This window comes from Artemia franciscana, chromosome 16, assembly GCF_032884065.1.
Source record: "Artemia franciscana chromosome 16, ASM3288406v1, whole genome shotgun sequence".
Lineage (NCBI taxonomy): Eukaryota > Metazoa > Arthropoda > Branchiopoda > Anostraca > Artemiidae > Artemia > Artemia franciscana.
In genome coordinates this window covers 7,654,899-7,680,995 of record NC_088878.1, presented here as the reverse complement: position 1 = coordinate 7,680,995, position 26,097 = coordinate 7,654,899, and the positions used below count along the sequence as shown (strand labels likewise).

Below are 26,097 nucleotides of genomic sequence, written 5' to 3'. Positions count from 1 at the left end.
AACAAAAAAATTTTACTTCTTGTTAAAAAGTAAATCCATGCATTGAATATATATATATATATATATATATATATATATATATATATATATATATATATATATATATATATATATATATATATATATATATATATATACTAGCTGTTGGGGTGGCGCTTCGCGCCACCCCAACACCTAGTTGGTGGGGGCACTTCGCGCCCCCCCAAGCCCCCCCGCGCGCGTAAGTCGTTACGCGCCATAATAGTTACGCGCCATTGTAGTTGTGTCCCTATGTCCCACCTGTGAATATAGATATATATATATATATATATATATATATATATATATATATATATATATATATATATATATATATATATATATATATATATATATATATATATATATATATATATATATATATATATATATATATATATATATATATATATATATATATATATATATATATATATATATATATATATATATATATATATATATATATATATATATATGGTTTTAACTACGTAAAACTTGCGAATATACAACATTCTTTGCTGTCCCATTGTCTTTGCATATAAATAGATTGTCAGGTTTACCGACTCTTGAACATGCAACATATAATGGTCCATGGGAAAACAATCTGTATTCAGATCTATACCTCATGATTCTAATGATTGCCCTTGAGCTTTGTTGATGGTGATTGCTAATCGACCATTCCCTGTCCCGGTGTCCCGGTCGTCATTTACATCCCCCTGTTTCCCCCGGTGTCCCCGTTGTAGTTGTGTCCCTGTGTCCCGGTCGTCATTTATATTCCCTGTGTCCCGGTCGTCATTTGTATCCCGGTGTCCCGGTCTGTATATACATTCGTTTTTTAGTTTTGTTTTTCTCCTTTATTTTTTTCCTTTTTTTTTTCTTTTTTAGCTTATTTAGATTTTTAGATTTTTTAGTTTTTTTTATTAGTTTTTAGTTTTTTTTCTTTTTAGTTTTTTTGTCCCGGTCGTCATTTATATCCCCCTGTTTCCCCCGGTGTCCCCGTTGTAGTTGTGTCCCTGTGTCCCGGTCGTCATTTATATTCCCTGTGTCCCGGTCGTCATTTGTATCTCGGTGTACCGGTCTGTATATACATTCGTTTTTTAGTTTTGTTTTTCTCCTTTATTTTTTTCCTTTTTTTTTCTTTTTTAGTTTATTTAGATTTTTAGATTTTTTAGTTTTTTTATTAGTTTTTAGTTTTTTTTTTCTTTTTAGTTTTTTTGTAGTTTTTAACTTCTTTTTAGTTTTGTTAATTTTTTTTTTACTTATGTCCTGGTCGTCATTTATACTCCCTGTGTCCCGGTGCTTTGTTGATTGCTAATCGAACATTCCTTTTGTCCTGGTCGCTTTCTCTTTGAGTGTCGTCATTTATTTTTTTCTTTTTTAGTTCTTTTAGTTTTTACCTTTTTTAGTTTTTTTTAGTTTTTTAGATGAAAATTTTTTTTAGTTTTTTCCTTTTTTTCTTTATAGTTTTTTATTGGTTTTTACCTTTATGTTAGCTTATTTTTCAGTTTTTTCCTTTTTTTTTAGTTTTTTTTTATTTTTTATTTTTTTTAGTTTTTTACTTTTTTAGTTTTTTTAGTTTTTTTAGTTTTTTTTAGTTTTTTAGCTTTTTTACTTTTTTTATTAGTTTTTAGTTTTTTTGTAGTTTTTGCCTTTTTTTAGTTTTTTCAGTTTTTTTTTTTAGTTTTTTATTGGTTTTTACCTTTATTTTAGCTTATTTTTCAGTTTTTTCCTTTTTTTTAGTTTTTTTTAGTTTTTAGTATTTTTAGTTTTTTACCTTTTTTTAGTTTTTTTAGTTTTTTTAGTTTTTTAGCTTTTTTATTTTTTTTATTAGTTTTTAGTTTTTTTTTGTAGTTTTTGCCTTTTTTTAGTTTTTTTAGTTTTTTAGCTTTTTTATTAGTTTTTAGTTTTTTTTTGTAGTTTTTGCCTTTTTTTAGTTTTTTTAGTTTTTTAGCTTTTTTATTTTTTTTATTAGTTTTTAGTTTTTTTTGTAGTTTTTGCCTTTTTTTAGTTTTTTCAGTTTTGACGTCACCTGATCCAGTTTTTTCAGGTGACGTCACCTGATCCACGATCCACAGATCCACAGACAACTTATTTTTATATATATAGATAGTTTTTTTTTTTTACTTATGTCCTGGTCGTCATTTATACTCCCTGTGTCCCGGTGCTTTGTTGATTGCTAATCGAACATTCCTTTTGTCCTGGTCGCTTTCTCTTTGAGTTTCGTCATTTATTTTTTCTTTTTTAGTTCTTTTGGTTTTTACCTTTTTTAGTTTTTTTTAGTTTTTTAGATGAAAATTTTTTTTAGTTTTTTCCTTTTTTTCTTTTTAGTTTTTTATTGGTTTTTACCTTTATTTTAGCTTATTTTTCAGTTTTTTCCTTTTTTTTATTTTTTTTTTATTTTTTATTTTTTTTAGTTTTTTACCTTTTTTTAGTTTTTTTAGTTTTTTTAGTTTTTTAGCTTTTTTACTTTTTTTATTAGTTTTTAGTTTTTTTTTGTAGTTTTTGCCTTTTTTTAGTTTTTTCAGTTTTTTTTTTAGTTTTTTATTGGTTTTTACCTTTATTTTAGCTTATTTTTCAGTTTTTTCCTTTTTTTTCAGTTTTTTTTAGTTTTTAGTTTTTTTCGTTTTTTACCTTTTTTTTAGTTTTTTTAGTTTTTTTAGTTTTTTAGCTTTTTTATTTTTTTTATTAGTTTTTAGTTTTTTTTGTAGTTTTTGCCTTTTTTTAGTTTTTTTAGTTTTTTAGCTTTTTTATTAGTTTTTAGTTTTTTTTGTAGTTTTTGCCTTTTTTTAGTTTTTTTAGTTTTTTAGCTTTTTTATTTTTTTTATTAGTTTTTAGTTTTTTTTGTAGTTTTTGCCTTTTTTAGTTTTTTCAGTTTTGAGGTCACCTGATCCAGTTTTTTCAGGTGACGTCACCTGATCCATCCACAGACAGACAGACAACTTATTTTTATATATATAGATATATATATATATATATATATATATATATCAAACATAGAAACATTTTTTCAAAACACTATTATCAAACATAGAAACATGTGGAATAACTTTGAAAAATCTCGGGTGACCATATCAAATTGTAGAACAACGTATATCGAATGGTGAAATCGACCTAATGCGAATCGGATTGCAACCGCTCTTTCCGCGTTAGACTTCCCTAGCTTCATGCTATTATATCAATTGTGTCCATTTCGTTATGCCTTTACCCTTTTCCGCTCATCGCCTCACTAACCGCATTAGCCTATCTCTTAAAAACAAATCTCGGGGACATGTGAAGAACACTATATAATTTAAGGTGGAAATTAATGTGCTTTTTAATTTTTGTATTAGATTAGAGGTTTAAATTTGAAATTTAAACAGTTGGTCAGTCACAGTTTGTTTGCTGCACAGGAAATATATGGCGTGAACAATAGAAAGATAATTATAACCCTTACGTCCGTATTGTCGATTGTTTTGTTTTTTAAACGATTCTACATGACTGCTGCTCTGTGGTAACACTTGCCTTGCATGTCAGTTTGTAATATGCATCAAAGCAGTATAATTGATCATTGTTTATGTTCTTAGATTTTTTTATTTGGAAAAAATTTGTAATTGATCCGCTTTTAGTTAGCTAGTTTCATTAGTGACGGTGCTGCTTGACAGCGGTGGGCCTGTAACTCTACCCCTATTCAACTCAACCCCTTCATCGTCACCCCAATTCAAATCAACCTCCGTTCAACTCAACCCTCCCCCCACAACTCAACTCCCCATTCAACTCAACTTCTGTTTTATTTAACCCCACTTTTACTCAACCTTCATTCAACTCAACTCCATGCAACCCAATCTCAATTCAAATTTTAGGTTTAATTCAGTTGGGGTTGAATTGAATGGGAGTTGAGTTGAATGGGGTTCGACTTGCATGGGGGTTGAATTGCATGATAGTTGAGTTGAATGTGATTGAGTTGAGCGGGAATTGAGTTCCATAGTTAAATGGGGGATGAGATGCATGAGTGTTGCTGTGAATGGGGTTGAGTTGAATAAGACAGAGTTAAGTGGGGTTCAGTCGCATGGGGGCCATTGGCTGTGGTAACATTTGTCTAAATAGTATTCTCGACTTACTCCCCTTTGATAGTACTCACCCTGACACAGTATTAAAGGTAATATTGACTTACTAGTATTAGAAGGGTAAATTATTTACTTTCTTACTAACTAATATTCCCATAAATAGCATTTTTCTTGGCAAAGCAGCTCAAAAATTTCCAATTTTCCTCGGAGAATGATCTTTGCAACAGTAACGTTGAAAGAAGGAAAGGGGCAAGAGGGGATAGCTGTCCCCGGGCGTAGACTCTAAGAGGGTGCTAAACTGAATTTTCTTATCGTCAATATTATGATCTACTTGCATTATGGCAGTAAAAGGGTGGTGCAAAAATTGACATTACTACTCGGTGCTAAACACTTTAGCTACGCATGTGCTCTGCAGCTAAACGAAAAAAAAAACTATGCCGATATTCGATCAAACTTAATGAACCACCAACCCTGAGCAACAGGTTGAAGAACAAAGTCTCTTCCTACCTTACTTTTGTCTTTGTGTTGACTTTCTCCTAATATTTATGCCTATGCAGAAATTTATTTTTTCAAAATTAGAAAGGTAAGAGACAACCGGGATGTAATAACAAGATAAACAATATACTAACAATAACAGCAAGAAGTATTGTAACTATTATATTTTCGGCACCAGTTTACTGTATGGTCCCTTCTAATCTAAATATTACAATAATTAAATTCTTTTTTCATCACACTCAGAAAGTTTGTATCCATTGAATTTTCAGAGTCTCTTCCAGATTAACTACATACTAACTCCTCCTCCCCCTGTTGAGTAAGTAATAGTAAATATATACTATTGAACAAATAAACATTCAAATGGGGATAAGTTTATCTATTAGATAGTGAAAACAACCCATATCACCATATCCAGACTTTTGTATCTGTTTTCACTGTCTAATAGATGACTTTATCCCCATTTGAACGTATATTTCTCCGTCATGGAAAGGCAGTTTGGCAATGGAAAAAATTTACCTATTTAAGGTAACCTAGCGTAATCATATCTCTGGTCTGGTCCAAAATATACTGTTTTTTTATTGGAATTATGAACCAACTATTGAAGTTAAGGACAAAAAAGAATGAAGGTAAAAAAAAATCAACGTACTTCTGGATACAAGTTTAAAATATTTCCGAAATCCTGAAAGAGAAGACTTTTCCCGGGAAAAAATTTTGCAAGGCCCAATTTGGTTGGAACAAATCCATCTTTCTCCAGTTTGTCTTGGAAGTAACAATTGAAAATCCTTACAAAAATTAAAACTTAAAACGTCAAGAATCATTACTTCACTCATTTTTCAAGATAAATCCATAAAACTAGCTAAAATAAATGGACTCGTAGTATTTTCTAGTATTTGCATAATCCAAAAACTAGCGCCTAAAAACACACAAAACAAATCCCCCGAAATATTCTCCTATGGGCAGGACAATCCATAAATAGTTTGCAGAAAATAAAAGACTAACTTCCAAGGCTCTTAATAGTCTTTCACAGGCCATGATATTGTAATTTTTTCAAACAATTATGGTTCTCTAAAAAACTCAAGCAACCTCAGCTTTCAGTAGAGCGCTAATTGTTAAGAATTCTAAAGATACTGGAAATATCACACGTTAACTTATTTGAGCTAGTTTTGTAGGTCATAGTTGGTGAAGCATGTTCGTTTTAACTTTCAACTTCGCTCTTTATTACTATAAGAAAGATTTTTGATTACTGGCTTAAAATTTCACACAGACAAAATTAGACCTTAGATATTAGTTTCTCTAGAGGCAGTGGCGCCATTTCGGAAATGCCTTTAGGCATCGTAATACCTTTGGGGTTCGCATTTTAAAGCTTATTTAGAGACCAAAAAAGTATCAAAAATGGAACATTTACTGTATAAGTCAGAAACTTACGTACACTTACTTCAGCAATAGATATCTCCTTTGCTTCATTTTTTCAAAAGCGAGCTCCTTCACTCCAGCTTTCCCAGAGAATATAAGCAGCAAATACGAAAGCCGCTCGTTTTCCATCGTTGTCGGGAGTTAGTCCTTCACAAACGTCAACACAGAGAAAAAACTTTCATTTGAGCACGTTCTGAGCGGGAGTGTGAGGACTATCCTGACAACCTTTAAGAAGCTCAGGATAAGCTTATTTCAATCCTACGAGGCTTTCGAAGACATCTAAAGCATTTGCCGGTTTCTGTGGAAGCTGCGACAGAAATGCACGAGCAATTAAAGCTTGACACTTCAGTTGCATAGTGTCGATTCCTACCTGATCGAAGTATGTCATGCTCACAGGATGTAAATCCGAGTCCATAAAATTTTTGGATTTGGGGTTAAGGCAACGTGTGGCTTCTAGCACTGGCAGCTGGATAGAAAAATGCTCTTCAAACTCATTTAACACTCTGTCAAAAACCTCGTAGAACTCTCTCCGCATATTGTCTTCCGTTGTTGTGCTTTCGGAGTCAATGTTGTGCTTTCCAATTGTTGTTGTCGTCAAGTAGTCTCTTGGTCTTCCGTATTATTTTCTAGGCCCATTATCTTGATAGAATCACCCCTAAAAAAAGAAACAAACACCCATGTGTGATCTTTCTTTTGACAAAAAATGCAGAATATATAGGAGGATGAACTTTCTACAATAGGCTTTTCTGATTTGCTAAATTTTATGGTTTTTGAGGGGACTTTTAGGTGGTGTTTCGCCCCTATTTGAAAAATCAGGCCAGTTTTCTCAGGCTCGTAACTTTTGTTGGATAACACTAAACTCCATAAATTTCATGTATTTCGAATCAGCATAATATTTTGATTCTTTTGATGTATCTATCGATGTCAATATTCCGTTTTCTAGTTTCGGTTACTATTGAGCCGATTCACTCCTTACTTACAGTTCGTTACCACGAAATGTTTGGTTGTGTTTACTGAGCACAAGGGAGGGGGCAGTGGAAAAATAGAAAAACATAAATAAGTGAAATAAATTGTCATTGAAAATCAAATTTGAAAGTGTGTTTTCCTGTTCATTTTCAATTTATCTATGTTTAAAGAATATACAGGGCTGGGGATAACTAACCGAAGGCTAGAAGTAAATAAACGACCAAAATAAAAGAAAATTCAGGTAATTTTGAAGAAAATCCGACACGGGTCTTACTTAAATAGGAAAATTTGAATGCCAAAGACATCTAACTTCCAGTTAACTACTAGCAGCTATTGAGCCTTTGTCTTCTTTAGGATCCCTTCGTTACCATACCTACAATTTTTCAAAAGAATGACTTATATAGATCTAGAAAGAGAGCAATACAAACCTCCCCATAAATTGATGCTTATCAAATGAGGCGATAACTTTCCTTTTTTCAAGGGCATAAAACACCCCTCCCTCTTCCAAACAGAACCATTAGGATTGTATAAACTAGCATCTATTTTTCAACTGAACAATAGGGGAACATCATCCAACAACCATTTTCTTATTTACCCCCATCTGGCTACTTAGCGGTTTATAATTTGGCTTACAAGCTTACATCTCAATGCTAATAGGGGGGAAGCTTCTGTGATAGCAATCTTATGAATACGAGCTATGCTTTAAAATGTCGCTTTGTCCATAATCGCTGGGGAGGATTAGATCCACACGCGTTGGCAAAACGACCATTTGAAGAGTGCGATAAATCGGGTGTTTCGGTTTTTCTCTGATTATCGACCAGATGGAGATTTATAATCTGACAATTTCCAATTGTATATTAATGCCCGAGCAGCACTGTAAGTCCAATTCGCTTATGTCGATGCAATCAAATGTTAGTGAAACGAATAAATTTTTCGGAGTTTGTGAGGGCTTGGGATGAAAGAATTGGTATGAAATTAGTGCTAAGGAGACTCACTCACTTAGACTAGGGATAAATAGTGATGAAGAGGTATTAGGTAACAAGAAAATCGGTCAAGGGGATAGCTTTACCTACATTTGTGGCGTCATGGTTGTAGCAATATCAGCAACCTAGTAAAGAGCGAACCAGAACCCATAGTAAACACAAGTTTAAAAGCCGTTTTGAAAAAATATTGTCTCAGGGAAAAGGTTCATTTGCAACTGATTCAGGAACTCTTGAATTGATTAATCTTACCAGTTCAAGCTTATTCCGAAAGTATATTTCTAACAATTGAAAAAAAACCTTAAGCCCCTCAAAAATGGTGTCAAATTGAAATTAAAAGTGTGCTATTGGATTCGCCATGACCAAAATCTGGCCTAGGAGAATTACAGCCCCTCACCTTGAACAAGGAAAATCCCTTTTTTTTGTATGGGAAGCTCCGATGTATTCTATTTTTTTTAGTGGGGTGATCGTATCGAATCAGTCTTCTTAAAAATATCCGAACAAACCTCTTTTGAAAGAAAATCGCCTGATATATTAAACTTTTTGGGTGACAAGAGAGTTCGTGCCACAGCAAATTGGTGTTTCGTGCCACCAAACCTCAAATCCAAGAGAATTGAAATTCTAAGTATGTAATCGCCTTATATAGGAGGTTCTTGGCACCCCATTTTGGCAACTCATAGCCAAGTATCGTTTTCTGCAATTTCTGTGACGAAACATCGATTTCTTCCCTTAAAAAAATCAGGTTGTTTTGGTCTCACTGCTCAAGTCAAATAAAAATCTTTTTGTTATGTGTTTTGCGTATGTTAAAAAAAACGACCTAAAATTAATTTTAGAAAGTAAAACTTTTTTACGGAGGTAAAGAGTGACATTGAAACTTAAAACAAACAAAAATTACTGCTTCGCCAATTTTATAAGATATGTCTACAAAACTAGCCCAAATAAATTGACTCGTGATATTTTTCAACAAATTGACTCGTGATGAGCTAAAATTAATTTTAGAAAGCAAAACTTTTTTTAAAAAGTGATGTTGAAACTTAAAACGAACAAAATTACTACTTCGCCAGTTATATAAGATGTATCTACAAAGCTAGCCCAAACAAATTGACTGGTGATATTTTTCAACAAATTGTATGGTGACGAGCTAAAATTGATTTTAGAAAGCAAAACTGTTTTACGGAGGTAAAAAGTGAAGTTGCAACTTAAGATGAACGAAAATTAAATAACACAACAGGATGTTCTGCTTATGAGGGTTTTTTTTTTCGGGGAGGGCTCACAAATAAAACTTAAAAAGGCCATCAAAAGTTTGTCTATATTCATTTCTGTTACGTTTTTACGTTATAAAACTATTAAAATTCTTAAGTGCAAATTCCTAAAGACATTCCTCTAAAACTGTTTATTTACGTAACAAAAAAAAATATATATTTTGTGCAAAAATTTAAGGGATCTCAAAAGTAAAACCTATTTTTTATCCTTAAAAAGATCAGGTTGTTTTGGTTTCACTGCTCAAGTCAAATAAAAATATTTTTGTTATGTGTGTTGTGTATGTTAAAAAAACACCTAAAATTAATTCTTAGAAAGTAAACCTTTTTTACGGAGGTAAAAAGTGATATTGAAACTTAAAACCAACAAAAATTACAACTTAGTCAACTTTATAAGATATATGTACAAAACTAGCTCAAATACGTTCTAAGACCATACTGGCTAAGCATGACGTATGAAAACAAAGAAAGGAAATAATAAATTGAAAGAGAAAAATCAAATAGGTGAAAAACGAGGATTTTATCAGCCAGTAGCAAAATATGAAAAACAAGCAAATATTTCGACAAAGACCTCCGCCAAGTCCTCCTTAGCGCTCAGAGTTCTTTTTGAAGAGGCAACTTTAATATCTACCGTAAATGGCCTACCGCAATCTTTTAAAAAGGCAATTGAGATAAAAAAAATATATAAATAGCAATTTGGCTATAAATAGAAACACAGGAAATATTTCCTTAAGCTCAATTTACAATAATTTAACATTAAAAGACTCTATGAATATTTTTGCCCAGTCTAATTTAAGACAACCTGTCCGCATATCTAATGATTCCGAAATTGTAGACAGGCGAAATCTGTTGCAAGGCAAAGGATACTTATTCAATCTAATTGGTAACTTCTCTTTCATTGATTTCAAGTTGGTTTTTGTTGTTTGATTCAGTGTCTCTTTTCCTCTCGTACAGTTCACTTAAAAAGGTTAGATTTTGTTGTTGTTTCTTCTTTGTTTCTTTTCTTCTTTTTCCTCTTTCTTATTTTTTTTTTAGCACTGAGGACGACTTGGTGGAGGTCCTTGTCGAAATATTTGCTTGTTTTTCATATTTTGCAACTGGCTGATAAAATCCTCGTTTTTCACCTATTTCATTATCCTCTTTTCATTTATTATTTCCTTTCTTTGATTTTATACCACTACCTCAAACAAATTGACTCGTAATATTTTTTCCACAAATTGACTCGTGACAAGCTAAAATTAATTTTTAGAAAGCAAAACTTTCTTCTACAGAGGTGGCAAGTGACGTTGAACTTAAAACGGACAAAAATTACTGCTTCATCAATTATATAAGATATATCTACAAAACTGACCCCAAAAATTGACTCGTGATATTTTTCAATAAGCCGACAGGTAAAAAGTGATTCTGAAACTTAAAACAAACAAATAAAATTAATTTTAAAAAGCAAAACTTTATTACGTTGGAAAAAAGTGACGTTGAAACTAAAAACGAACAAAAATTACTGCTTCGTCGATTAGATAAGATATATCGATAAGATATATCTACAAAACTAGCCCAAACAAATTGACTCGTGACAAGCTAAAATTAATTTTAGAAAGCAAAAGTTCTTTTACAGCGGTAAAAAGTGACGTTGAAACTTAAAAAAAATAAATAAAATAACTGCTTCGCCAATTATATAAGATATATCTACAAAACTAGCCCAAACAAAATGACTCGGGATATTTTTCAACAAATTGAATCTTGACAAGCTAAAATTGATTTTAGAAAGCAAAACTTTTTTTTAAGGTGGTAAAAAGTGACTCTAAAGCTTAAAACGAACAAAAATTAAACAGTACAACAGGATATTCTACTCGTGAGATTGTTTTTTGGGAGAGCTCAAAAATAAAACTTAACAAATTATTAATCAGAAACTTGTCTATATTCATTTCTATTACTTTGTTTTTAGTCGTACAAACATTTCAAGGGGGGTTGTAAACCCCCTAACCCATCCCCCCCCCCGATACGGCCTTAATAAAAATGTTTGACGCATCTAGGCAAAATACTTCAAAAACATTTGAAACCCTCACCCCCTAAAAACATACACAACAGGATGTTCTTCTTATGAAAAGAAAATACTGACAAGCTTGCACAAAACAAGGACTAATTTATGTGTCTCTAATAACTTTTAGTGTGCAATTATAATTGTCTACAAAATTCAAACAAGCTCAGTTTTCAGTGACCATCTTACCAGGATATACCAGTCGTAACACAGTGGATTTATTCTCTGCTTGGCAAAACGGAGTACCAGGGTTCGATCCCCGCTGCAGCAAGTTTGAGAGACAAGCCGGCTAGTTGTCTCTGTAAAAAGACCCAGCAACCGAAACGTCGATTTGACATCCTATACGCCAACAATAGCTCTGGAGGATCTCTATCCTCTTAAAAAAGATGGTAATCTTTGAATTTCAGGTGTTAGGGCTCTATCCAGGTTGAAGATTAAGCGCTGGGGTTCTAAAATTCAACCCGGGTTCTAGAGTCAGATTTTGGGCATTATAACCATAGAAATCGGACAGTGAATTTCTGAGGGAACATACCTAGACTTGATTAGATATTTTAAAATTGTTGCTCATCCTTACTCCTTTATTTCTATCCGAGAATGTGGGATCTGAGTTCTAAATACCCACATCTACTAATTTTCTAAATCAACAATTAAATTTAGATGCGTTATCACTATTTCTACTAATCGGAAATTTGATATATTCAGTCAGATATCCTGCGGACCGAAATTGTGAGAAGAAATTTGTGCAGACAATAAAGTCAACATAGGACATATCTAGTACAACTACTACTGCTAACAAATTTTTGCAGAATCGAGCTGTTTAAGGCCAATACAGTGCAATGCTATGTCAGTTATGTGGGTATATTTTCCTTAAGGATTTCTTCTCTTTAAGGCATTGAGAAAACTGTCGCGAGGAAAACGTACTTGGAACATAAGCCCACAGAGATTTAATCTATAAGGGACTAAAAAGTACAATTAATTGATACGAAACAAAAAATTAGGTAAAGAAAAAACAGGTTTAATTTCTATAAAGCAGTGAACAAAAATAAAATATATAAACTACGCTTTAACTAAAAAAATAAAAATACCGAAAAAAATAAAAAATTACAAACCGACAATTTAAGACTTTTTTAAGATATCATAATTAAAATACCGTGACAAATAAAACACCACAAAAAAATATCACCTCCCGGTCAGCTCCCGGACCTAAAATATCACCTCAAATATCAGCTCCCGGACGTGGGGCTGAAAAATTCGGAGTATTTTTAATTTTTTTAGTTAAAGTGTAGTTTATATATGTTATTTTCGTTCACTGCTTTATAGAAATTAAACCCATTTTTTCTTTAATCAATTTTCCGTAAATGGAAAAGCAGTTTGGTCTAAGAAACTATTTAAATTAATTGATACCAAAGTTAACAGTTAAAGAAGTTTAAAAATAAGTTGTAAGTATTTCCATAACTGATACTCATTGTCCTCATTATGAAATTTCTAAATTACTTTATTTGCTTCGGGTATTGATAATTTTCGGCCTGAGTGTTATTATTTGACAACAATGAATAAATCATTTCCCTATGTCTATTAGCCTTTTCCCCATCAGCGCTTTTAAGCGAGAATTCTAGAAGCTAAATTGCCTTTCTCCTTTCTAATAAAGTGCCAATAAGAAAAATTTCCAGTTCATAAAACAGCTCTTTTATTCATAAGCCTTAGCCACTGAATAGCTTATTAAATCAATGAATAAAGTTTGTTTGCCTGGGTGTTAGCATCATTCTATTCAAGCACTGGGCTGTAATGTCAATCTGAATGATGGCGGATGATACGATTAGTCGAGTTCCTGGCGCAAGGCTTTCTAAACTTTGAAAGCAAATGAGGTGAAAATATAACAAAAAAACAAATTTATCTACTCTTTAATAATTGGCTTTTGAATGATTGTTTGTGGAGTGATGAACAAGTAAAATGAATAGACCAAAACACCATTCACACCTTACTGAGTAATATAAGTACTTTATGACAAAAATGGGTGCGTTCCAAAAGGCAATTGTCACTAAGTAAAATAAATTGTTTGCAATTATTTACTACTACTACTAGCAACTAATTGCAACACCAAGCCACCTGAGGCCAACAGCTACGAAAAATTCTCCTCCATCTCAATTTATTCCAAGTCTACCTTTTTATTCCCTCCTGAGAAATTTTTATTTTCCTTGAATTTTTCCTTACGACATCCTGCTACCCCATTCGGGGAAGACCTGCTTTTTGTTTCGCCATAGACTGTTTCTCGATAAGGAAGATCTTGGGCAATATTTCATCCTTCATCCGGTTAACATGTTCTAGCCATTTCAATATTTCTTGCTTCATTTCAATAGCTTTAGAAGGCGGGGTTGACCAACACTTTTTGTTCGGATTACTGTTTGAGATACAGTTAGTCAGTCGGGTACCCAAAACAATTAGTAGGCAATTTTCCTGGAAAACATCTAGTAAATCCTAGTCCGTTTTATGGAGCACCCGCACTTCAGAATTATACTTAGCCCCAGTCATCACCGTAGATTCCAATGTTCTAATGTTGATGCGTAGACTTATCATCCCACTCCTGGGCCTTGACTATTGTACTCTTCACTTCCAAGGTAAATGAATTTGTCCACTTCATCGATCCTCTCGTTACCCAAAATAACCTCTTCATATTCACTTATTCATAGTCTTAGCTACTTAGTCTTCTTAACATTGATTTTCAAGCCCATTTTTGCACCCCGATTCATATAAATGGGAAAAGGACACAACCCTACTTAACTCCTGATTTAATGCTAGCCCAGTTACAAACCTCATTTCCTACAATAACCGAAACATTGGTGCTCTATTTTTTAATCAGTTTAATGTGTTTATCCGGTATACCATTAGAGGATAAGACCTTTACTAAAGCTCTTCTATCGCCTGAATCGGGCGGTTGTTGATAATATATAAAACTAGAGACTAAAGGGGCTTGGTGATTCAGGCATGGGGTTGCTAACTGGATACATTTTATGTCAAAAGGACAAAATCCCATGTACTGGGACATAATGACATATAAGGGCACATTAATCACACACTTTAGAAATTTGGGATATAGAAAGGACACATTTTGTAAATTTATGAAATAAAATGAAACATTTTGGATGTATAATTTGGTGAAAAATATCCATTTTCACCAAAGAGGTGTTTTTTCCTCATCATTTTTTTTTCTTTTCTAGCATCCATGTTTTGCCAGAGATTTCATAAGTAAAAGATTTACATTTTTATATGAATTCTGTTTCGTGCCTTCATGCTTAGTCATTTTGTATGAACAGTCTTATGTTTTTTTCCAAGTACATTAGATGTTAACAGAAAGTGACATACCAAGCGTCTTTGGTCAGTAGTACAACTGGTAAAAAGTTACCCCTGGTTTTTGATATTTCAAGACTGACACGTTTCAGCTAAAAAAAAGCACATTTTTGGGTGCTCAGGGGACACATTCATCGGCCAAAAAGTTGGAAACCCAGAATTGGCAAAGGATAAGATCCCAGGATAGTAGAGTCGCAATATATTTTGTTTTTGTTTTGTCACGTGAACTGAACTTTTCAAACTTAATGAAATGACCCAGCTGTAAATTATTTATATTACAGAGAAGCGAATGAACCAGTTCAGGGGCACATATTTCAAGGATGATATTGGGTATCATGTCAGGTTCTGAAGTGCTAGTGATATCCAGCTAATTGAGCGTTATAAATATGTTTTTGCTAGACATGGATACACTGGTAATTTTCTTATCTGTTTGCTGCAGAAAGAGGGGAGGGGCGACTCCAGCGTCATCAAGCTTAGAGACGTTTACAAACGATTTTAAAAACGCATCTATCATTTCCTGACCAGAATGCTTTATCACACCTTCAACAAGAACTTATGGCATTGAGGTGGGTTTAGAGCAATGTAAAGCTTCCTTGTGACCAGTCTTACTCTAATAGACTCATTTCCAGCTCTATTAGTTTGACTCTTTCTCTTAACTCTACTTTTTAAAACAGTAAGAAACTTTAGCGTAAAGATCAGGGCGTTGAGGAGGAAAAGCCCCTTTCATATACGGAGTAATTTCTGTTCGTTGTAAGTTTTAATGTTGCTCCTTACTTTCATTTAAAAAAACTTGTTTTTTTCTATTTAATTTCTGGCCGTTTTTGAATTAATTCATGTTTTGATCTTGGCTCTCCACACATAAATAATTAAAACAAAATTTTCATATTAATTAATTGCAATTATTGGAAGACTTTGAGAAAAAAGGAGTGAAGGAGGAGGCCTAGTTTCCCTCCAATTTTTTGATTACTTAAAAAGGCAAGTAGAACTTTTTTACAAAAGTTTTCATTGGCAAAAATAATGCGTAACTCACGAATTAACTTACGTAACGAACTTATATATTCGTATGTTTTTATTGCGTATATGAGGGGGTCAACCCTCGTCGATACCTCGCTGTTTACACTAAAGCTTAAATGTCCCAATTCCTTAAGAATGAACTCTGAATCAAAAAGGCCGTAGAATAAATAGTTGAAATTACTAAAAATACTTTTAGTGTGAAGAGTGAGGCATAACGAGGAGGTAAACCCCTCATATTTGTAATAATTTTTGTTCGTTTTAAGTTTTAATGCTGCTCCTTACTTTCAGTAGAAAAACTTTTCATATTTATTTTTTCATTGTTTTTTTTTTAATGATGCTAGAAAATCCCGCACCCCCTTCATTGAAATTTACTTCCCCCATGAAAAGTTCCTCCATGGAAATATCCTCCCACGTAACCCCCCTCAAATACCCTCCCTAAAACAAAAACGTCCCCCCGAAAACGTCTGTACACTTCCCAGTAACCATTACTATATGTAAACACAGGTCAAAGTTTGTAACTTGCAGCCCCTCCCACGGGGACTGCGGAAGAGTAAGGCGTCCCTAAAGACATAGTTATTAGGTTTTTATGATGAATAAAATTGCTATCTCAGAATTTTGATCTGGTGACTTTTGGGAAAAATGAGCGTGGGAGGGGGCCTAGGTGCCCTCCAATTTTTTGGTCACTTAAAAAGGGCTCTAGAACTTTTCATTTTTATTAGAATGAGCCCTCTTGCGACAATATATGACCCCTCAGTCGATACGATCACCCCTGAGAAAAAGACGCAAAAAAAACAACAAAAAAAACAAATAAACACGCATCCGTGATCTGTCTTGTGGCAAAAAATGCGAAATTCCTCATTTTTGTAGACAGGAGCTTGAAAATTCTATAACAAGGTTCTATGATACACTGAATCTGATGATGTGATTTTCGTTAAGATTCTATGACTTTTAGGGGGTGTTTCCCCCTATTTTCTAAAATGGGGCAAATAATCTCAGGCTCGTAACTTTCGATGGGTATAACTGATTTTGATGAAACTTATATATTTAAAATCAGCATTAAAATGTGATCCTTTTGATGTAACTATTGGTATCAAAATTCTCTTTTTTTAGAGTTTCGGTTACTATTGAGCCGGGTCGCTCCTTACTACAGTTCGTCACCACGAACTGTTTGAAAATTTCATCGTTTGTTGAAAGGGATGCTGAAAAAAAGATACTGTTTGCATACTGCTACTAATAGTCCAGGACTTTTAGGGTTTGACCCGGACAAAATTGCAATATAAACGAAAATGGTACCAAAATGATCAGAAAAAAATTCTGTACAACATACTAAAAGTCCCCATAAATCCGAGTGGGGCGAGTACCCGAAAAACAGGGGAAAAGGGGGAAATGCGGGGGAAAATGGGAAAAATGCCGAACATGCCCAGAAAATAGTTTAAAGTGAGTTTTCTGGGGTTTTCACATACGCTGATTACGAAATTGACATCTAAGATTCAGTATAGAAAAAGAGTACTACGGAAAACGGGGGAACAGGGGAAAGAGGGGAGAAAAGAGAAGAATACAGGGTAGGGGTAGAAAGCGGTTTGAAAGATATTTTCTGGGGTATTCCTATCTGGTGATTACGAAATTGAGAAATAAAATGATATAAAAAAATCGATTAACATAAAACGGGGAAATGGGGGGGGGGAAAGGGAAATATACAGGGTAGGGGTAGAAAGCATGTGGAAATGTGTTTTCTGGGGGTTTTCTATCTGCTGATCACGAAACTGACCCCTAAAATGAAGGAAAGAAAACGAGAACCATGAAAACCGAACAAAACTGGAGGAAACAACGGAAAAGGGGAAGGGAGGCCTGACTCCTGAGCCAGCTGCTAATGGCTAATAAGTAGGCCTATGGACAAAATAACTCGCTTAAGTATCAAACTTGTACTTTCTTGAATCACAGACATTTCTTACAACCATTTGAATTACTAAACATAAAGAAAACAACCGCTTGGCAGTTATATATAAAATGGCTATTATATGTAAAATTTGCACTTTCGAAGGCAGTATAGTTGACTTGAAAAACACAGCATTGATATCACTAGTCGAGCTCCTCGTCTTCGACAATCTCGTTGTCCCTGTTCAAACATTTGATACCCTGACATTCTCCGCACGCGAACGCACACGCTAATCCATTTTTCTTACAGCTGCATCGCGAGTTCTCGCAGCCTGTCTTACAGTTGGATCTCACGACACTCAAAAGAGTCTGAGGTGCGGGCAACAAATGGGTCATCACAGGTGAGTATTTATGTTCTCTGAGGACCCAACCCCAGTCAGCCGGGTCGAGGTCAGCTGGTTCCCCTTTCCAACGGGATACCTGGAGGCTCACTCGCTGGGAGTGGAATGAAGCTGCAGCTTCGGTTGGCGGAAGCCTTTCAGGCTTAACAAACGCCGTAGTATTAGACGAAGAAACTTTTTCCAAGAAAATTCGATGTCGCAGCTTAGTGAGATCTTCGTTTGGTCGTGCTTTATACAAGCTGAGGAGAAGATATTCACCCGCTTTCACAATTTCCTCTTTGGACGATGATTCATCGAGAAACACTTTGCATTTTTTTCTGAACACTTCGCTCTTCTTCAAAAGAGGTAGCACAGCTTGCTTTCCAAGTCCAAAAACTCGTGAGGTCGTGTCACATCCCAAGAGTGCGTGCCCTACCAGAAACAGCCTGGATACATCTCCCATTTTTTTTGCACTTCGTTGAGGCACCAGAACCGTGTTATCGCTTCTTTTGCGTTCGTTGACGATTCGAAGTAAAGTGTTTTTGCATTAGGCGGGAGGTGATACAAGAGTAGAATCAGAAGGTCAGTGTCGTTGCCAAGAACTATTGTTTCAGAGTTTTCTGCTTTCGTTACGGCAGTCTTCACGATTAGACAGTCAGCATCGTACTTCGCATGGACGACTTCAAATCCTTTGGCTCTGAGTTTTTCCCCGATATAGCTTATAATTCGCTGTTTGTTCTGAGAGTTGCTCAAAAACTCTTCCTTCTTTTTCTGGAGCTTCATCCCTAAACTGAAATCGATCACTTGATGCTGGCTTCCCTTACACCGTCGGTTGTGCGTAGCATCTTTCGTGGTTGGACCAGCGCTGTATCCATCGAAGACAACAGTAGGGGAGGTACAGCGTCGAGTAACGAAACTAACATAGCTGTCACAGATTGAATCATAAGTATCACCAATCTTCCAAGGTACTTGCTGAAGCAGCCAACCTCCGTCAACTACAGTGACACGATCTGACACTGGCAGGTGGTGAATCGAGTCTGTGTTCGCTTCTTTCCATATTGCTTTCGCTTGTGCAGGTTTGTCTGGCTGACGCATTGTGCCAGGATTCTCAAACAAAGCGGGCAGATAACTGCACAGTTCGTAACGTAGAGTTTCTGCCATGTCATTTTCAGATGTACGGGCAGCAGTCGAAAGACGTTGAAAAAGCAGTGCAGGATCGATATGCAAAATCTCGCCATCTATCCTAATGTTCCCATTGGATGCCAGTGTAACGACTTTGTCTTTCTTCCTGAATGAAAAACTTTCGACGGATTGGCCATCCATGCGCTGGAGGATTAGCTCACCTACAGCTTTAGCATCCTCTGCATTGACGCCTTTATGGGCAATCAGCCCGGAACCTATACTTCTAAGCTCTGTGGAACTAGTGAAAGGAGAGTTCTCTAGAAGGAATTCAAGAAACGTCAGTAGATCCTTAGTATCTCTCTGTATTCGTGCTGCGGTTGCAGTAACGTGCTGTTCACTAGAACTGTACTCTAGACCCGTCAGTTTCTGCATTAGATCATTCACTGAAGCGAGTACTGGCATAGACATTGTCCATATGTTTCTCTGAAGCTCAGTCATCCCTTTTCCTCTTGTCAGCCCTCCATCTGTTTTTAAGCTCCTCATCAGGACTGTCTCGATGACGAGGTCTGGAGCCAATCCAGCCCAAAAACGATCACTTCGTCGGGCAATAAACTTGCCGCTTGCAAACTGTTCGAAGAGCTGTGGATTCGATGCTTCAAGTTCCTGCATCATCTGAAGAAAAAGTCGAACTGACTTGGCATAAAGATTATGCCCCGCAGCTGCGAGGTATGGGAGCATATCAGAAAGAGAGGATAAGTAGAGATCCCAGTCTCCAGTCCTTTCTGCTTTCAGAAACTTCCGAACGATCGAAACCATCTCGGAATACTGCATGAATAGTTTCGCAGTTCTGCTGGATTTCAGAGACGATTTTAAGGCTTCGAGGCGTAGCGAAATCGCCTGAAGGGCTTCGTGGTTAGCCGCTTCTTCCACGGAAATCTTTCCATCCACCAAATCGTCATACACGCTGGAGACTCGTACAAGATCTTCGTGGTCGGAAGGTCTCTCGCCATACGGAATTGAATATGCCAGGCACAAAAGTGAAATATTCAGTGATGCGTCGACTAGCTCGTGAGCTCTTACGGCTCTTGCAACCGCTTTGCCGCTGAAAATGTGTTTCACTGTATTCTCCCCGTACACAAGTTCTAACATCTCTTTCAGGCCCGACCCTTCCATTATATAGCCTATGGCCCCTAAGAAGCTCATTCGTGTATGGAACCCTCCAAGCATTGTTACAATTTTCTTCAGGGGACTTGCTGGAGGCTCGTCATGAACAATCTTTGTCGCTTTCCAGAAGAGGGACTGGTCAAACGTCAAACGAACCTCTATAGATCTCCTGTATTTGTTCTCGAACTTTGTTTTAGATGTCAATTTTATAATCAGCAGATAGAAAAACCCTAGAAAACATATTTCCACATGCTTTCTACCCCTACCCTGTACATTTTCCTTTTTCCCCTCCCTCCCCCCCCCATTTCCCCGTTTTATGTTAATCGATTTTTGTATATCATTTTATATCTCAATTTCATAATCACCAGATAGGAATACCCCAGAAAATATCTTCCAAACCGCTTTCTACCCCTACCCTGTATTCTTCTCTTTTCTCCCCTCTTTCCCCTGTTCCCCCGTTTTCCGTAGTACTCTTTTTCTATACTGAATTTCAGATGTCAATTTCGTAATCAGCGTATGTGAAAACCCCAGAAAACTCACTTTAAACTATTTTCTGGGCATGTTCGGCATTTTTCCCATTTTCCCCCGCATTTCCCCCTTTTCCCCTGTTTTTCGGGTACTCGCCCCACTCGGATTTATGGGGACTTTTAGTATGTTTTACAGGATTTTTTTCTGATCATTTTGGTACCATTTTCGTTTATATTGCAATTTTGTCCGGGTTCGACCCTTTTTTGAGCTAAAAGTCCTGGACTATAATGCTACTTCTGCTACTACGGCTATTGTTAAGCATAACTACTGAACCTTTCAACAATATTAAAAAAAAAGTTCATGTCTCAATACTTTGTTTGGATGTTTGTTATGGGAAATGCTGGGCATGAGGGTGGGTCTCTCATATCACTTTAACTCTTAAAAAGGGCAATATAACTTCAAATATAAAGTCGAACGAGACCCATCTGAATTTAGTACAACCAACCATCCCATATGAACCATATATAACCCCGGGCCATGACTAAAAACCCTCGGCCCAGGGTACTGGGGGAATTGTGTCTACCTTAGAGGCATTGTTTTCGCTCTTTGGACGATTTTGAACCAAATTGCTACCTCACAATTTTACAAAGATTCGCCAGGAAAAGAGGGGCTGTCGGTAGGGGAGATGTTAGCTACCCTCCATCACTCCATTGACTCTTAAAACAGAACTAAAAATTCCAATTTTTAAGCAAATGACCCTCTTCTAAAGTTTATACAACCATCCCTTTCATAAAAAAAACTTAAAAAACCCTGGGCATAACTAACAACCCTTGCCCATAGGCCCTGGCATTTGTTTCAACCCAACAGCCCATTATATATAGACTGTTTTGAAAATAGTTGTTATCTCAAAATTGCCATTACATGCATTTCAAAACAATACGACGTGTGTATGTAGGGGGGGGGGGCTAGCTGTCGTCCGATCACTTTGACTCTTGAAAAAATGCTATAAATTCTGATTACCAATCCAATGAGCCCCCTTCAAAGTTTATATGATCACGCTTTCTATGAAAACCTTAAATACTCCAGGGCATAACTTACAACCTTTGCCCTGAGGGCAGAGCGGATGTGTTATCCTCAAGAAGATAATTTTCCACATCATTCAAATACGTTGAACAAAATAGCTATTTAAAAATTTTGATTGGAAGTGTTATGAAAATTTGAGATATAAGGATTCTAAACCTCTCAATTTCCAATCAAATGAGCCCTTTTCGAAGTTTCTACGACAGCACTTTCTATAAAAAAAAACCTTATATGCCCACAGGTTATAAATTAAAACCTTTTTCCTTGAGTACTGTGAGGAGGGGGGATATGTCATCCTCAAAGACATAATTTTCGGCCCTTTCAACTACGTTTAACAAAATGGCAGTCTCGAAATTTTGATTGGATGTGTTTGGGAAAAGATGGGCGTGGGAAGGGGACTAGTTGCTCTCCGGTCGCTTTCGACTATTGAAAAGGGCACTAGCCCTTTCAATTCCCAATCGAATGAGTCCTTTTTGAAATTTCTACAAGAACACTTTCTATAACAGCCTTATATGCCCTAAGGGCATAACTTACAACGCTTGTCCTGAGGTCTGTGGGGTAATTTCATCCTCAAAGGACATAATTTCCGGATCTTTCAACTATGTTGAATAAAATGGCTATTTCAAAATATAGATTAAATGTGTTTGGGGAAATGGTGGGCGTGGGAGGGGGACTAGTTGCCCTCCAATCACTTCTGACTATAAAAAGGCACTAGTCCTCTAAGTTTCACATCGAGTGAACCCTTTTGAAGTTTCTACGACAACACCTTCTATAAAAACCTTATAGGCCCCTAGGGCATAACTTACAATCTTTGCCCTCAGGGCAGTGGGGGAAGAGGGGTTGTCATCCTCAAAGACGTAATTTCCGGAACTTTCAACCATGTTGAACAAAATGGCTATTTCAAAATTTTGATTGAATGGGTTTGGGAGATGGTGGGTGTGGTAGGGGGATTATTCACCCTCAAATCACTCTTGACTATTAAAAAGGTGACTAGCCCCTTAAATATCCAATCGAATGGTTCCTTTTTGAAGTTTTTATGATAATTCCCTCAATATGAAGTGATTGTCAAAAAACAAAAATAAAAAGATGGCGTCGCTTATGATATCCGTCCTAGCTAAACTGTGATTTTACGTACACGTTTCGATACGTCTTGAACTATTTTGAATCATTTTAATTTTACTGAAAAAGATTCTTTTAAATGTTTTCACTTTTATATCTTTAAGAAACCAAAAATTAATTAAGATTTACGGAATCAATATCAGCATATGCATATTAAACTAACAATAAACATTCATTTGAATTTTGTTCAGTGAAGTGCAAATTATGTTCTAGCTTTTAGAAAGCATAGAGGTTTTGAACCCTACTCTTGCTAATTTCTGTTCGTTTTGAGTTTGACTCAGTTATTTATTGTAGTTTCTGTTCGTTTTGGGTTTCAATTATTTATTGATGCTGATTTGTGGTAGCTCTATGCTTGCTAGATTATTTGATTCTTTTTTGTTAATTTTTGGTTTAATGGAATTCTTAACTTTTTTTTAAAAACTTATTTTGTGAACAAGTTTTTTCATTAATTGTCTTTAGGATTAAAAAAGAATCTAAAGAAATATATGAATAAATAAATCACAAGAAAAAAAGCAAAATAGGATGCCACGAACTAGTCCGGTAAGAGATCAAAAAAGCCCGGAAATATGATATAGAATTCGAATTAAACCAGTTAACAAAGGTGTCAGATAAAAATAAAGGGAAACGCGCATTAAGAAAATTAAAAAGCATTTATTTCGAAAAAATTCACTTAAAAAAAATTCAAAATCATTGTTTAAGCAAGTTCAAGTGACGTTAAAGCTCCAAAATCATGGGGCATTGAAAACTGCAATTACTTTAGGAATTTGAAATTTTCCTTTTAAACTTTCTCATTCTCAGTTGAGGTGTTCTTTGAAGTCAACAGACAAAAATGGATAGGCTAGAATACTTCAAAAAACTATATTGGAAGGTTATAAGATAGGTCCAATCTCAACAGACATGATTAACAGCAGGCCTAGCAACATTTTTAGTAAAAATCTTCTCTTTTCAAACTAGATTATTTTTTTCGAATGCAAATGTACGGGATAAAGGGTGGATTTAGCTAGGTACAAATTTTAGAGGAAATTAACTACATATTTCCCCACAATGTCGCTATACATTAAACCAGAACTAATCAAACTTTAAAACAAATAGCAAAATATTTTGTTATAAAACTTACCAGAATTGCAAATCTCATGATACTTCTCAGTTACTCAGCTGTTTCAAAACTAGTTCAACTTCAATTAAAAACCAGCATCACCTCATGGAATGGCCAAGTCTGATTCATTCCGTTACCAAACACTTTTAATCTGACCTTTACAGAGTGCACTGGCTATAGTGAAGTTTGTCCTACTAATAAGTACATTATTTTTAATGTTTATAATAACTGTACTATAATGTATGCTCTGTAGTAAGTTAGGCTACCAGTAAGGGTATCAGTGTACAATTAGGCATATGAAAAAGGAATGATGTTACAAATAATGATTCTTACTTCATGATATGCGGGAAAGTTTTAGTCTATTACTCCTAAGGGTGTTTATGGGTTTTTGGGTCTGTAATGTAATATATGCTCTGTATTAAGTCATGCTACCAGTAAGGGAATTAGTGTACAATGACTGATAAATTTTTCGCAGTTCATATACGAATATAATAGTCCCTTGTACCGCAAATTCAAATTTAAGCACTTTTTGAACTAACTTAACCTTACCTACCCAAACCTAACCTAATTTTATTATAGATTAAATAAAAAAAAACAAGTTTTTTTAACGGGAAGTAAGGAGCGACATTAAAACTTAAAACAAACAGAAAGGGCTGCTTCCTCATCAACACCTCGCTCTTTACGCTAAAGTTTGACTCTTTCTCTTAATTCTACTTTTTAAAACAGTAAAAAACTTTAGAATAAAGAGCGGGGCGTTGATGAGGAAGCAGCCCTTTCATATACGAAGTAACTTCTGTTCGTTTTAAGATTTAATGTCGCTCCTTACTTCCCGCTAAAATAACTTGTTTTTTTATTTAATTTCTGAACGTTTTTGAATCAATGCATGTTTTGATTTTGGCTCTCCGCAGAGGAATAATTAAAACGAAATTTGCATTTTTTTTTTGGCTAAATGGCTTTCTCATAATTTTGATCAAATGATTTTGAGAAAAAGAGCGGGGGAGGAAGCCTAGTTGCCCTCTGATTGTTTCGTTACTTAAGAAGGCAACTAGAACTTTTATTTTTTTACGAATCTTTTTATTAGTAAAAGATATACGTAACTTATAAATTAGCTTACGTAAAGAACTTTTGTATTCTCATGTTTTTATTACATATATGAGAAGGTTCGCCCCCTCGTCAGTATTTTGCTCTTTACACCAAAGCTTAAATTTTGTTCCAATTCATTAAGAATGACCCCTGAATCACAAAAGCCGTAGAATAAATAGTTGAAATGGATAAACATACTTTAGCGTAAAGAGTGAGGTATTAGGAGGAGGTGAGCCCCTCATATCGGTAATAATTTCTGTTTGTTTTAAGTTTTAATGCTGCTCCTTACTTCCCCCTGAAAAAAAATTTTTCATGTTTATTTTTTCATTGTTTTTTTTTTAAATAATGCTAGTAAATCTTGGGCTCCCTTCATGGAAATTTTCTTCCCCCATGACAAATTCCTCGATGAAAAGTTTCCGCAGCATATCCCCCTCTTTTCAACTCCTCCCCCAACCAAAAAATCCTCCTGAAAACACCTGTACACTTCCCAATAACCATTACTATATGTAAGCACGGGTCAAAGTTTGTAACTTGTTGCCCCTCCCACAGGGACTGTCGACTACGCTGAATAAAATGGCCATCTCAGAATTTTGATCCGTTGACTTTGGGAAAATAATTAGCATTGGAGGGGGCCTAGGTGCCCTCCAATTGTTTTGGTCACTTAAAAAGGGCACTAGAACTATTCATTTCTGTTAGAATGAGCCCTCTCGCAACACCCCTGGGAAAAAAACAAAAAAAAACAAACAAACAAACAAATAAACACGCATCCGTGATCTGCCTTCTGGCAAAAAATATGAAATTCCACATTTTTGTAGATAGAAGCTTGAAACTTGGTGTTTTCCCTATTTTCTAAAATAACGCAAATTTTCTCAGGCTCGTAACTTTTGATGGGTAAGACTAAACTTGATAAAACTTATATATTTAACGCAGCATTAAAATTTGATTCTTTTGACGTAACTATTGGTAACAAAATTCCATTTTTTAGAGTTTTGGTTACTATTGAGCCGGGTGGCTCCTTACTACAGTTTGTTACCACGAACTGCTTGATATATATTTTAAGCGATTTCAAAGCCTGAGAGAAATAAAAACTCAAGACAATGCCCAGGTTAAATTGATTACCTGGCTGTGGCTTATTC

General features: G+C 35.1%; 1 protein-coding gene across 1 annotated transcript in view; it reads right to left on the bottom strand.

Moving 5' to 3' along the window:
* LOC136036993 (protein ROP-like) overlaps positions 1-23,918 on the bottom strand; it is a 102,832-nt gene extending 78,914 nt beyond the window's left edge. Inside the window, exon 1 of the mRNA XM_065719394.1 lies at positions 23,900-23,918. The gene's annotated coding sequence lies outside the window, so the exon portion shown is untranslated. The remainder of the gene's footprint in view (positions 1-23,899) is intronic.
* Between the last annotated feature and the right edge of the window lie 2,179 nt (positions 23,919-26,097).